Source organism: Nannospalax galili, unplaced genomic scaffold (genome assembly GCF_000622305.1).
Source record: "Nannospalax galili isolate Female #2095 unplaced genomic scaffold, S.galili_v1.0 scaffold155, whole genome shotgun sequence".
Taxonomy (NCBI): domain Eukaryota; kingdom Metazoa; phylum Chordata; class Mammalia; order Rodentia; family Spalacidae; genus Nannospalax; species Nannospalax galili.
The window spans coordinates 10,068,924-10,082,008 of record NW_008339923.1 but is presented as its reverse complement, the minus strand read 5'-3'; positions in this window follow the sequence as shown (position 1 = coordinate 10,082,008).

Here is a 13,085-nt window from a genome sequence, read left to right as displayed (position 1 = left end):
AGTCTAGTAACCCTGCTCTTTTCAGCGGAAGCATATTATACCATTTAATTTTCATAGGTACCTTAGCTGCCTTCATTAACTCTCCAGTGATATCTTCTATCCAGACTCTTGCTGGGGGTTTCTTGAATTCAGTTTGTATTGTGGTTATTTCACTTCCTATATCAATTCTCATTTCTTACATTCCTAATATGCACTTCTTGCAATGGTACAGCATATTTTCAGTATAGACATAAGTTTGTACAGGGTCTGTTTTCATGCTCTTGCTGTATTTTATTTACCATCCCTACAGAATGGCTTCAGAGGTGGGGAGGTGGGGTCGACTGTATGGTTTTTGGATGTTCATTTTTTCTTGAAATGAAACTTTCTTGAAAGTATGGGGACTTCCATTTGAATTATACCTTTGACCATTGCCTATGGGCATAAAGTTTGGCTTTTGGTTTCATCTCGTTATTGGATTTGGGGATGTCCTAGTTTTCCCAGGTTTGTTTCATCCCTTTACGTGTTGGGCATGCCATATTCTTTGGTGGGTATTAGTTCACTTTGATGGACCCTTTGGGGTTTCCTGGGAGTATAATTTAAGTTGTATTGCTTCCATAAAGATTTAGGGTTGTTTCCTGTTGTTTGATGCTGTTGGAAGCAGCTTGGGTTAGGGATGTTTTGTCCAAAAAGAGAGAACCAATTTTTTGGATTTTATGCTGTAAAGGCATATTTAGCTGGAGATTTTAATTTAAGTTGGAATTGCAAAACATTGCAAACTTCTTGCCAAGTGGCAGTGGTTGCCATGACAGAGGACAGGGAAGACTTAGATGTTGGGGTGACCCTCTTATTAGTATCTTTTTCAAACTATCTAGGGCCAGCTGTCACAGGGGTTGTCCTATTGTCTTCATAGACCATGCATAGGACTGCCAAATTTTGATATGTGTTTGTAGCTTGTTTAGTGTTATCTCATGTAATGTGGTATCATAGCATGTTAGTATCTAGTTGAGGGAAGGTCTTCCTGAAGGCACCATATATGAAGTCTGGTAGGTTCCGGGCTTGAATCATAGCCTTGACTGTATTCATGGCTATCATCCTTGAGTTAGGATGGTCTATAACAGCACACATTTGTATCATCTCTTTCTGATTTAGCCATATAGTCTGTGCTCCATCTTCTCATAATCCCATAAATTTTACTTCTGTTGATCCTTTCTCTGAGAAATCTTGTTTGAGACTGTGCAGCTCTTGTCTAGAGTAATCTTGGTGCTGAACCATTTCAGTTATCTCCCCAGGTTCCTTATCCTAGCAGTGGTATCTGTTAAAAATTGTAGTAGGGCTAGATTCTTTTATGGCTGGGAGGGATTTGCTTAACACCCTCCAAGCTAGCTCCTTGCCTCTGCTCAGGTCTTGGTCTAAATGTTTAATAGTTTTGAGAAGTATTTCTGGGATCTCCTTCTTAGATGCCCTTGCCAAAATAGGATCCATGCTAAGTGGATCTTTTAATATTATTGATATATCCTTTTGTTCTGTTACTGGTAACTTTTCTTCACTAATTTATTTACATTTCCCCATCAGACTTTTGAGGACATCAGTTCCTCTCCCAAGTCCTTATTCTTAGTCTTGAACCATTGAAACATTTTAAAGCTATTCAGGTGGCCAGTCTGAAAAGCAATTCCATTTTCTTTTTATGAATAGCCTGAGGAGTTCAATAGACCTTTCTCCAACTCTATCTTTGCCCAATTAAATGTTTTAGTGAGCCAGCTCTGAATCCACGAGACAAATCTTGCTGACTATGCCAAATGTTGTGAATAGTTGAGGGCAACCTGTAGGCTATGGGTATTGGAATATAGACTGTCCAGACAGAGGTGTCTTTCACTATATTCTGAGTTTATTACACATGGATGCACATCATAAACACACCATACACCACACATTCCTTGATCATGGTAATCACAAATTAAATTACAATTATCATACTACAGGGGGCTTACCCTATTGATGTCAGAGGATAGAGCACAAGCAGTCAGTGGGGTTCAGCCATGCTGGTCCTCTCAATATCTTTTCAGAGGATACCAATGGTGTCACATGATTGGGCAGCTGGATTAGAGGAAGGTGCTGAGGTCAGGGTTCCTTAACAGCATTGACTGGGTAGGTCTGGCCAACTGTTGGGCCTAAGGTCCTCAGCCAAAGTGCCAGATGATCAATGGTCACCAGAGCCAGAGGAAACTTAGAATCCAAGGAATGTTGTTGATGAGCAGAGGTCTTAGACTTGCCTCAGGAGCATGTCTATTCATTCCTGTCTGAGTTTGTCCTTTCTTGTTTTTTTTTTTCACTTATTTTGGGGTGCTTATCAGAGCCACCTTAGGGTAGACTTATTAGCATATCAGAGCCAGGCATATCTACTAGTGCCTGATCCTTAGTTTGTCTTTTACAAACCATAACTTGTGGTTTCTATACAGTTTGCTTTGCATGTTGTGGCTCTACTTCTCAGTTATAGCTTATGGCTGTATTTAAGACTATAGGATAGTCAGTGTGGTCATGGTCATGGCTCCTGCTCTACACTGCTGGAGTTAGACTGGAGGTCACTTGAGCTCCAACATACACAGGGTTTTTATTTTTTAGTTTCAGCCGAATTGCCATTGGTTGGCTTGTTTGGTGAGACAGAGGCTGAGTACCAGAGTTTAGACCTGGGAATTATGTGCTTGGATACTCTAAAGCATGAAAATTATAAGAGAAGGATCTTTGAAGAAAGCACATAGCCCACTTTCAAGCTGGGACCCAAGAATGGTCAAACCAGAGAAGATCCTTTATCAGTAGAGCCTGTAATACCAAAGAGCAAGCATAATTAAGAAGTCATGAATCCTAAAAGAAATGAGAGGGGGTGGTGGTGGTGGCAGGATTTGAAGGGCGAGAGGGAGGGATAAAAATAATGTAAATACAATATTCATGGATGAAATTCTCAAGAATAAAAATGTTTAAAAAATGATAAAACATAGGATACCAATCAAATTGCCTAATTTTACAATTTTTTATATTTTCCAGATCTTGTTAGGACATTAAAACTGCTGGAAAAACTTGCGGGGATTAACTGTATAATTCTTCCTATAAGAATGCACATGACCCACCTTGAAAGCTGTGCTTGATGAAAGCTGTCCTTTGCAGAACTAATGTGGGGTCTATCTTGTAAAATTTTTTTGGTTATGAGATGTTTAACCCTGGTGGCCTCATTTAGATCTATTGTGCTCAGAACCAGCTTGTAGAATTTTCCATGTATTTTGGTTCACTTTAAAAGAGGAGGCATGAGAAAAGAAAATGAGTAATGGTTAAGTTCAGATTTTGGGAATTAGGTTTTTCTCTTCATGAGTATGTTATACATTTGCATATGTAAATATAAATATGTGTAAGAGAGGGGCTGGAGAGATGGCTCAGTGGTTAAGAACACTGGTTGTTCTTGCAGAAGACCCTGGTTTGAATCCCAGCACCCACATGGCAGCTACCAACTGTCCATAACTCTAGTCCCAGGGGATCCGACAGCCTCTTCTGACCCCTGCAGGCATTGCACAACATGGGTGCACTTACCTACATGCAGGAAATACATACATACACATAAAAATGACAAAATTAAAAAAAATATGTAAGAGAGTAAATTGATGGTCCAAAATAGACCCCAGGAAGGGAAGATGGAGGATGACACACAAAGTACAGTCTGTTAGAGTTTGTAGGGAATCAGTCTGGGAAAATTGGATAACAATTATCAGAAGAGATGGGTTATGGCTGAAAACCTCTACCAATGTAAATCTTTATGAAGCAGAACAAGAAAAACATCCAGAGTTTGTCCCAGAGGATTGGAAGTTCTGGGGTGCTCCCCTTTTCCAGTGAGAGGAAGTAACCAGAGCCACCCTTAAGATGTTTCTCAGAAAATTGGAGCTGTACTCTCAAGAATAGACATTTTAGATAATAAAAAGAGGAAGGGAGAGAAAAGTTGCCCCTAGGTATATCTCTAAGGGCATTTGCCAAGAAAGGTTTCTTTGAGGAGAGATCTACACTATGTCATGAGCTGGGGTCCTGAACTGAATAAAAAAGGGATCTGAGTGGTATAGTTCTTTCCTCTTTGTGTCTCCACTTTCCTGTCTCCATGACTTCTCTATGACCATGGACTGACTGTACCCTCAGACTGTGAGCCAAAATATATCCTTAAGTTACTTTTATTATTATTTTTCAACAGCAGTGAGAAAAATAACCAATAAAGACTGACACTTGAAGAGTGGGGCTGTTGCTGTGATAAACCTAGTCACATGGTTTGGAGGCCTTTAGAACTGGTATTGGGATGGATGTATAAGAGTTTGCAGCTGTGGGCTAGAGAAGCCCAAGGGTACTATGAATTTAATGGGCCATTGTGGTGGGAGTTTGAAAGATTAGAATTCTGAGAGAAATGTAGAGGCATGGCTTAGGTTTCAGAGGGGAACAAGGACTCTATTAGAAACCGGCTAGAGGCCATTCACGTTACATCTGGGAAAGAGTCCAGGTTCATTCTGCTCATGTCTTCAGAATTTGTGGGTGGCTGAATTCAAAGGTAATGGACTCATTTGTTTAGTAGAGGGGATTTCAAGATAGGATAGCATTCAGGTTATGGTGTGGTTATTGCTCACTGCTCATAACTATTCAGGTCTGGAGTGAGAGAAAGCAAATGGAGCAGAAAGATATGAAAAAAAAAGTATAGTTTGTGAGGAAAGGAATATGAGCCAGTTCAAAGTTGTAGACAAGGTGAATGTGGAGAAAGCAGCTATAATTGTTAAAGAGATTAGCACCATTAAATAGAAACCATTTGCTGTGTATTGGAATAATAGAGAAGGAATCCTGAGGGCCAGACCCTACCCATCAAGGCTCTAACTTGCAGAAATTTAAATTGATTTGAAAGGAGCCTGAACTGAGAATGCCAATGGACAAGTTCCTTGCTTGAAAACAGCCTTCCTGGGAAGTAGTTCCATAGGCTCAGCTTCAAAGACAGAGTCCATTGCACTTGTGGTTTAAGGGTGCCAGTCTATATCTCTAAATTGCAGTTGAACTTGACAGTGTCACCCATGTGGTATTGGCTTTGCAGGCATGAAAGATGCAAGAGTCATGGAGTGTTTCACTAAGGTTCCACAAACCACTGAGGGTAGGCAATAAGTGGCAGGGTTAGATTCCCTGCAAGAATGTCCTAAAAGGCCATTGCATGAAGCTAAGATGGTAAAACCTACATTACAACAGGGACTTTGGGGTGTTGCAGATGCCAGGACTGTGGGATGTCTTCCAAGGACAAATGCAGGCAAGAAGTAGAACTGGCCCCAAAAGGAATCTATTTGTACTGCAGGTGGTAGAGCTGGAGGGGTGGGGCTGCCAAAGGCTGTTGAAGCCCAGATGATTCTATCCTAAGCCCTAGATGCTGCATATGGAGCTGTAGGATTTGGTGCTTTATTAGGTTTTGATCTTTCTTTGGTCTTATTTTCCTTAATATTCTCCCAGTCCCCTATTTATTTTCTTAAAATTATTTTTATGTGTGTGAGTGTATTGCCTGTATGTATATAAGTGCACCTGTGTTGTGCAATGCCCATGGAGGTCAGAAGAAGGTGTCGGATTCCCTGGAACTGAAGTTATGGACGGTTGTTAGCCATCATGTGGGCGCTGAGAACCAAACCTAGGTCCTCTGTAAGAGCAGCCAGTGCTTGCAACCGCTGAGCCATCTCTCCATCCCCTCATACCCCTATTTTAGAATGGGAGTATTGATTCTGTGATATTGTATAGTTGGAAGTATCCTACTTGGTTTTTGATTTTACAGTGTACAGTTAAGAACTTATTGGGTCTCAGAAGAGGCTTTTTACTTTTGAACAGTGTTGGGACTGTAAAAGACTTTAGGGGCTTTAGAGATGAACTAAATGCATTTTGCACTGAGATGAAAATGAGACTTTAGGGAGGAAGAGTGGAATGTTATGAGTTAAAATGATGTGTTTTGGTGACAAGTTGATGAGGAGTGGAACTGTGATAGCCAAACTTCATTGTCAACTTGACTGGATTTAGGATCACCTAGGACTCATGCTTCTTGGCATGTATATGAGGGCATTTCGAGAGAGATTTGAGTGAGGAGGGAAGACTCATGCTAAATGTGGGACATTCTGTGAGCTGGGGTCCTATACTGAATACAAAGGAGAATGTGAGCTGAGTACCAGCATTCATCTCTCTGCTTCCTGATGAAGATGCAATGTGACCAGCTGCCTCCTGTTCCTACTACTGTGCCTTCCCTGCCATAATGTAACCCTTCAAACTGTGAGCCAAAATAAACCCTTCCTCCCTTAAGCTACTTCTTTGCTATTTGGTCACAGCAGCGAGAAAGTAATTATTTCTGAGAGTGGGCAAACAGATTATGTTTAGCATGTGTCTCTGAAAATCTGTATGCATTTAATGGAACCTTTAAAAGAGGAGGGCTGCTAGACAGGTCACAGGCCAAAGGGAGAACCTACTACTGTTATTCTCCTAATGGATATAGTATTAAACTGACTTATAATGACTTGTCATTGTACTCATAGACTGGTGAATCAACTCTTAGAAGCTTCTTCCTACAGCAGATGGCAATTTACACAGAGACCCACAACTGGTTGTGGGGTCCCTCCCTCCTCTCGTGGGTCGTTGGGCACCTGTCCACAAGGGCAAAGGGAGCAGAAGCCACGAACGGAGTCAGGATGGCCAGTGAGCACTGATGGAAGAAAGCCCTTCCGGGGAGGCAGGTTCAGTGATACAGCTCCAGACTCAGTGAAACAGCTCCATTTATTCAGTGGGGGTTAGGGAAAATATAGTGTGGAGGCAGCAGCCAATGCCTCAGCTGATAGGTGCTTATAGTATGCTTTATTTACATGTGGTGGCAGGATCCTATCATCTGTCTATAGGGCAATGCCTAATTATCATATAGAAAAAACCTGGGGGTAGTTTTATTGCAGGCAACTATGCCAAAGGTCATGTTTCAAATGAGGCCAAGCATCATGCTTGGCAGCACTTTCCAGGTAAGTCAGGCAGGAAGCCCTTGCTGAGAAAGGAGCCAACCTTAACAGCAGGGTTCCCCAACAACTGGTCAATGTGCAGAGAACAAAGACTGCAGAGTGATAAGCCTTAAATTGGATACCCAAATTACATCTCTCCTCCCTAGGCTCAGAGATCATTTTGGAAGAGGGTGGAAAGATTGTAAGAGAAGTGGATGAGTGCAGGGAAACTACGTTATCCAGGCGTAACAGGGGAGTTGTACATATGAATCCACAGCACTTGTGACAGCATGCAAAAGACCTGTGCAAGCCAAGCCACACAAGATCACAGCTTGGTGGGGAGAGGTGAGCACAAAGCCCTATCCCTAGCTAAGGAAGTATTTACAATTGATAGCTGCTGGGAGAGGGAGAATCAGTTTTCATTAAGGGGGTGATGCTTGTTAGGTTAACCACACTCTATAGAGCATAGACTAGAGCCGAGATTATTTGGGGAACACAAATTAGACTGAATAAGCCTTAAGAAAAAAGAGGGCACAAAGTGAGGGAGGGGGGCATGGATCTGGGGTAGAGGGAATGGGGGAGGGGTTCTGAATATGCTAATGTATGAAATTCTCAAAGAATCAAAATAAAACAGTTTAAAGAAAAAGTAGAGACTGTGCATGGAAATTTCTTTTGCAGTGAATTAAGGAAGGTTAGTTTTCTTTAATTGGGAGGCACAAATCCAAGCACTAATCCTTATAATTAAACCATTTTGGTTTGGGTCAGTAAGATCTGAAAGAGCCTATTTCACCACTTTTGAGTGCTGCCTTCCTTCAGTGTCTCTTTAATACTATGCTTCTGAGTTTGTGTAAGAGTTGGTTAGGAAGGTACTGAGTAAAAGTCACCAGCAATATAAGATGGTGTCTGGAGTAGTCCCTTTAAATATTTTAGGAGGATGGAATATAAGTTCTGGGACGGAATTGTCAGATGACTAGGGCTCAAAGGACTAGAGTTGGAATTCATCTATAGTCATTAAAGCCAATGGCAAGAACTTTAGTTATAGGAGCTCAAAAGTTTCTCAAAGTTTTGCTAATTTTACTTTAAGATGTGTCATCTGACTTTATATCCATACTCAGGTGCCAAGGTTCTGAGTATAACCAACTGTGACTAGTAATAATCAGATACATAGAGATTAGAGATTGTGCAAACATCTAAGCGTTAGTAGCATTAAAAATGAGTCTTTCTGTAGGAAAAATGAAAAGGGGATCTTTTTTAAAGGTTAAAACCTAATTCAATTTTATGTCTTACAGGGTTTATATTGAGTTCAATATTGTATAACTGTATTAGTTCAACAGCGAACCTAAAAATTTATAGCCACTTTTGAAAGAGATGTATCTTTGCTTTGGAAATTGTTGTTGAATATGTTTAAAGCTGTAATGAAATGTCTCTTCTAATCATGCGGTTATTAAATGAAAAAATCTGAGAAAACAACAAAAAAAAGTGTCATCTAGACCTATCCTAAAAATCAGAGATAATATGGACAGAATTTATGTGGTAAAGAGTTTAGCTTTATAATGAGAGTTTCAGTTATGTGGATTCCTCTGTTCTAAAATAATTCTCTATATGGGATATTTGATGGTAAGCCCATTTAGAGATGGCCAGGAGGGCCTTAAGGATGGCCTCTGGTGACTGACTTTCAGTTTCCAGAGGGTTATGCTGGTGACAACATAATATACATACCCGCTCAGCAATTTTTGTAAAGTTTCCCCACCATAGTTAGGAGTTGGGCACACTCTGCTCTGATGGGTAACTTTATGTGTGAATGGTTGCATGCTTCCATTTTGGAAGTTCTATAGCACTACCAGAAGGCTACTGTGAAAACAGGATTGTCCTCATGCAATACACAGCCAGATAACCATCAGTGTCTGACTCTGAGTCAGTTTTTGATATAGTATAATATCCCTTTGAACTCATCCAAGAATTTGTCTCTGTGTAATATCAGGATGCTTGATTTTAGTGGCACAGTGGCCATCCAGAGCATTTCCTCAAACACATAAATAGGTATTTTGTGTATGCTTCCTCTTTTATAATGATTGATCTAAATAATATCCAGCTATCTAGGAGTCTGAATCTTTTTCATTGATGTCACTATTTTCAGAGCACCCTTAAATTTTGCATCTCCCCACAGCTGTGTCTGTTCTTGGTGCATAGATTAATACTTTTATCTTGAGCTCATGGGCAAGTGGGCAAGTTCTAATGGGTGCACCGAGTGCTGACATTCGAATTGTTTTTGTCTTTAGTAGAAGACAAGGGTGAATTTGGATATGTTATGACATATAGGACCCCAGGTGGAGTCCTAGACAAACTGATACCCTCTTTGGTTTCTTAACCCTGAGAATCCAAGCTCATATATAATTTATTAACACATGATATTAGATCTGGATGTTCCATGAAAGCCCAAGTTTCCCAGGCACAGAGAGAAGAATTATGGCAGGTTTCAAAGTATTGCAAGGGATGATGGGAAAGCATTGGAAAGGATGATGGGAATGGGAAAGCTGAAGACAAGTGCTCAGAGAAAGTGACTCTGTGTGCTGAGAGAGGTTTACACAGTGGATGGTAAGGACTATATTCCATTTAGGACAATGACACTCAGAGGCAATCCTGTGCCTCCACATGCTTAACTGGTGTTGGCACCATTCTGACACAGGTAGATGTCTTTTGCCTTTCAGGGACAAGCTGCATATTGGTCTTTTTGTGCCCATGAGGATGAATCAAACCCCCAAAGGGCTTGTTGAGAATATTTATGCACAAATAACTGAAGAAATTGTCACAATCTGGTAGATTGATCATAGGAGGTCATTATAGGGCTGACTTTAAAATTTTATTTATTATTTTTATTTTATGTGTATGTGTGTATTGCCTGCATGTAGGTAGGTGTACCCGTGTTGTGCAATGCCCGTGGAGGACAGAAGAGGCTGCTGGATCCCCTGGAACTAGAGTTATGGACAGTTGTTAGCTGCCATGTGGGTACTGGGATTTGAACCCGGGTCTTCTGCAAGAACAGCCAATGTTCTTAACCACTGAGCTATCTCTCCAGCCCCTCAGGGCTGACTTTAAATCATAGAACACCTGTGCATCATTTTGTTTTCAGTGAAAGGGTCACAACCCCGTAGGTAAGACAGAGATGGAATTTCAGAAGTTGTTTGAAGCAAGTGGTTTGGTGAAATTTAAAGTCTTTAAGATCTTGGTTAAGGATTTATGACAAGTAATAAAAGGAACCCATGGCTGAGGAGGTCATACAACCTATCAAGAACCTATTATTGTTATCTGATAAATGGACATAGCATAAATCTGCTTTCAAAATACTTTTCTTCCCTCCACTCAGAGATCACTGAAACTCTTACCCTTCATCAGAGAACTCTTTATATTTCAGTGGATGGCTACTAACACAGACACAGCTAGTTGAAGTGCAGAGAATAAGTGACTGTGAAGTGCTCATCCACAAATGGAACATCTGTATCACCTCGTCCTCACAAAGCTCAGGGAATACCAAGGAAAGGGGGACAAAAAGAGTCTAAGAACCAGAGGTCAGGGAGGACTGTTGTGAAATAGATTCTGGACATGGCAGGGCCACTGTACTCATGAACTCACAGAAGCTGTGGCTTCCTATACACAAGACATACAAGACCACACAAGATCAAGCCAGGCAACCTTCCAGCATGGTTGAGGAGGGTCCTATGAGGCCCCTCCCCTAACTGAGAAGTATTGGTAATTGATGACTGCTTGGGGAGGGAGAGTCAGTTTTCTTCAGGGGTGTGGATTCTCATAGGATGTCTTGGTTTCAGTGGACAACCCTATACCCATGTGTATGTGGAACAGCACTAACTGCATTCAGTGGGTTATAAAGGAAGAAAAAAAGAGGATATGAAGTTGGCTGGGGGATATGGGACATGGTCTTGGAGAAGATGGGGTAGAGGCTGATATGATGAGGATACTTTGTATACATAGATGAAATTCTCAAAGAATAGATAAGATTTTAGAAAGAGAAAGAATTAGAATAGTGGTTACCAGAGCCTGGGGAGGGTGGGAAAAGGGAGCTGGAGAAGGTTGAATAATTAATACTGTAGTGAAATAGATGTTATGGTTAGTATTGATTGTCAACTTGACAGGATCAGGTTGTCTCTAGAATCACCAGAGACAAGCCTCTGGACACATGTGAGGGACTATCTAAATTAGGTTAACTGAGATGGGAAGACCCACCTTAAATGTGGTTGGCACCATTCCAGGGACTAGAGTCCTGAGCTACATAAAGAGAAGAAAGCCAGCTGAGCACCAGAATTCATCACCTTCTGATTCTTGACTGTGGAAACAATGTGACCAGCTGCCTCAAGCATTTCCCTGCCATGACTTCATGGTGGCCTGTACCCTCAAACTGCAAGTCAAAATAAACACCTTTTCCTTTGAAAAAAAATTTACAAGGCACAGAATTAAGATGCATCACTGATGCATGGCCTTTCTAGGAAAATACTGAAGGAAATTGGCCACCTTGATGTAGAGATGGACCGGAGAGATTAGAGAACTAGAAATGTGCAACCAGAGATCACAGTCCTCATCTGGTTCCTGTTCCTCAAACTGCAAGTCAAAATAAACACCTTTTCCTTTGAAAAAAAATTTACAAGGCACAGAATTAAGATGCATCACTGATGCATGGCCTTTCTAGGAAAATACTGAAGGAAATTGGCCACCTTGATGTAGAGATGGACCGGAAAGATCAGAGAACTAGAAATGTGCAACCAGAGATCACAGTCCTCATCTGGTTCCTGTCATTGGATAGCAAGGGATTGGGCACTGCAGGGAAGCCAGTAGGGCTATTTTATGAATAGCTCTGATGCCCTGGATAATTGTCATCTTCACTTGCTGGATGCCATAACTGAAGACAGGTACTGTGCAAGGTTGATACAAGCATGGTGAAGTTTCCATCTTTCCCACCTTCCTCTGTGTATTTCACTCCTTATGAATTGTAGTGTAGAGTTCTGAGACACTGGTTGATCTGGCTGTAGCCTTTGCCAGTCAGCAGAACTCTTAGCTCACAGATGTCTAGTTTCTTAAATCAATCAGGATTTGATTACATATAATGTTCAAATTAGCTGTGACTTGATTCATCTCGGGAGAAGACTACTTTAGGAGTCCCTGTCTTGTAGCGAAGCTGTGAACACAGAAAATACTAGCTAAATTGATGTGTGTCACAAACTAGGAAGAAGTGTCCACGTGTGACAGTGAGCAGCTGAGACACAGAGCGTGGAGACTGTTGGAGAGGACAGCATGATCCTCCCTCAGGGAGGAGTCACACAGCTGAGACAGGAAGCCATGCTCCATTGAGCGCCTTATTGGTCATGGTTTCCTGCTTCACTTAATGTGTACCTCATACCCATGGATTTTCCCAGTGCCCCCTTGCTTGCATTCTCCTTATCTGGGAATTCTTTCCCCTGTACGTTTAAGCAATTGTTTCCAGGTTTTGGGAAATGGAATGATTTTATTTGGAGACATCAAAGTTTATTCTGACTTTTCAAAATATTCCTTCTGATACTGTGGTTATTTCAGAGTTCTCTGCTTTTGTAACTTGTTTAATCAAAGCTCCAATTTGAATGATTAACAGAAATGCTGGGCTCTGGTCACCCTGCTTCGAGTCTAAATGCTATGGGAAGATGCTTCCCCACCTTCTTCCCAGATGTCCAGTGGTGGCCCCAGTGCCCTGCTGAAGGTTCTGAAGGCCTCTGGGTAAACTTTACAGGTCTGTTCTGTGGCATCCGACCTGAAGCTCCTTTTAGCTCGACAGTCTTATTGAACAAATTACCTATTCCATGGAACCCATGCCCTTGGAAGTCACATACAGCTGATGCCACTGAGCCTTTTCTATCAAGGTCATTGCTTCTGTGGATCTGCCTGATCCTCCTGCCTCTATCTCTCAAGTGCTAAGGTTACAGGTATGCACCATTACACTTGGCTCACTTAAAAAAAATGTTTCTTCAAGACAGAGTCTCACGACGTAGGCTGGGATGCTATAGGATGCCTCTTGCCTCAGCCTCCAGAGTACTGGGATTACCAGTGCGTGCCCATGCA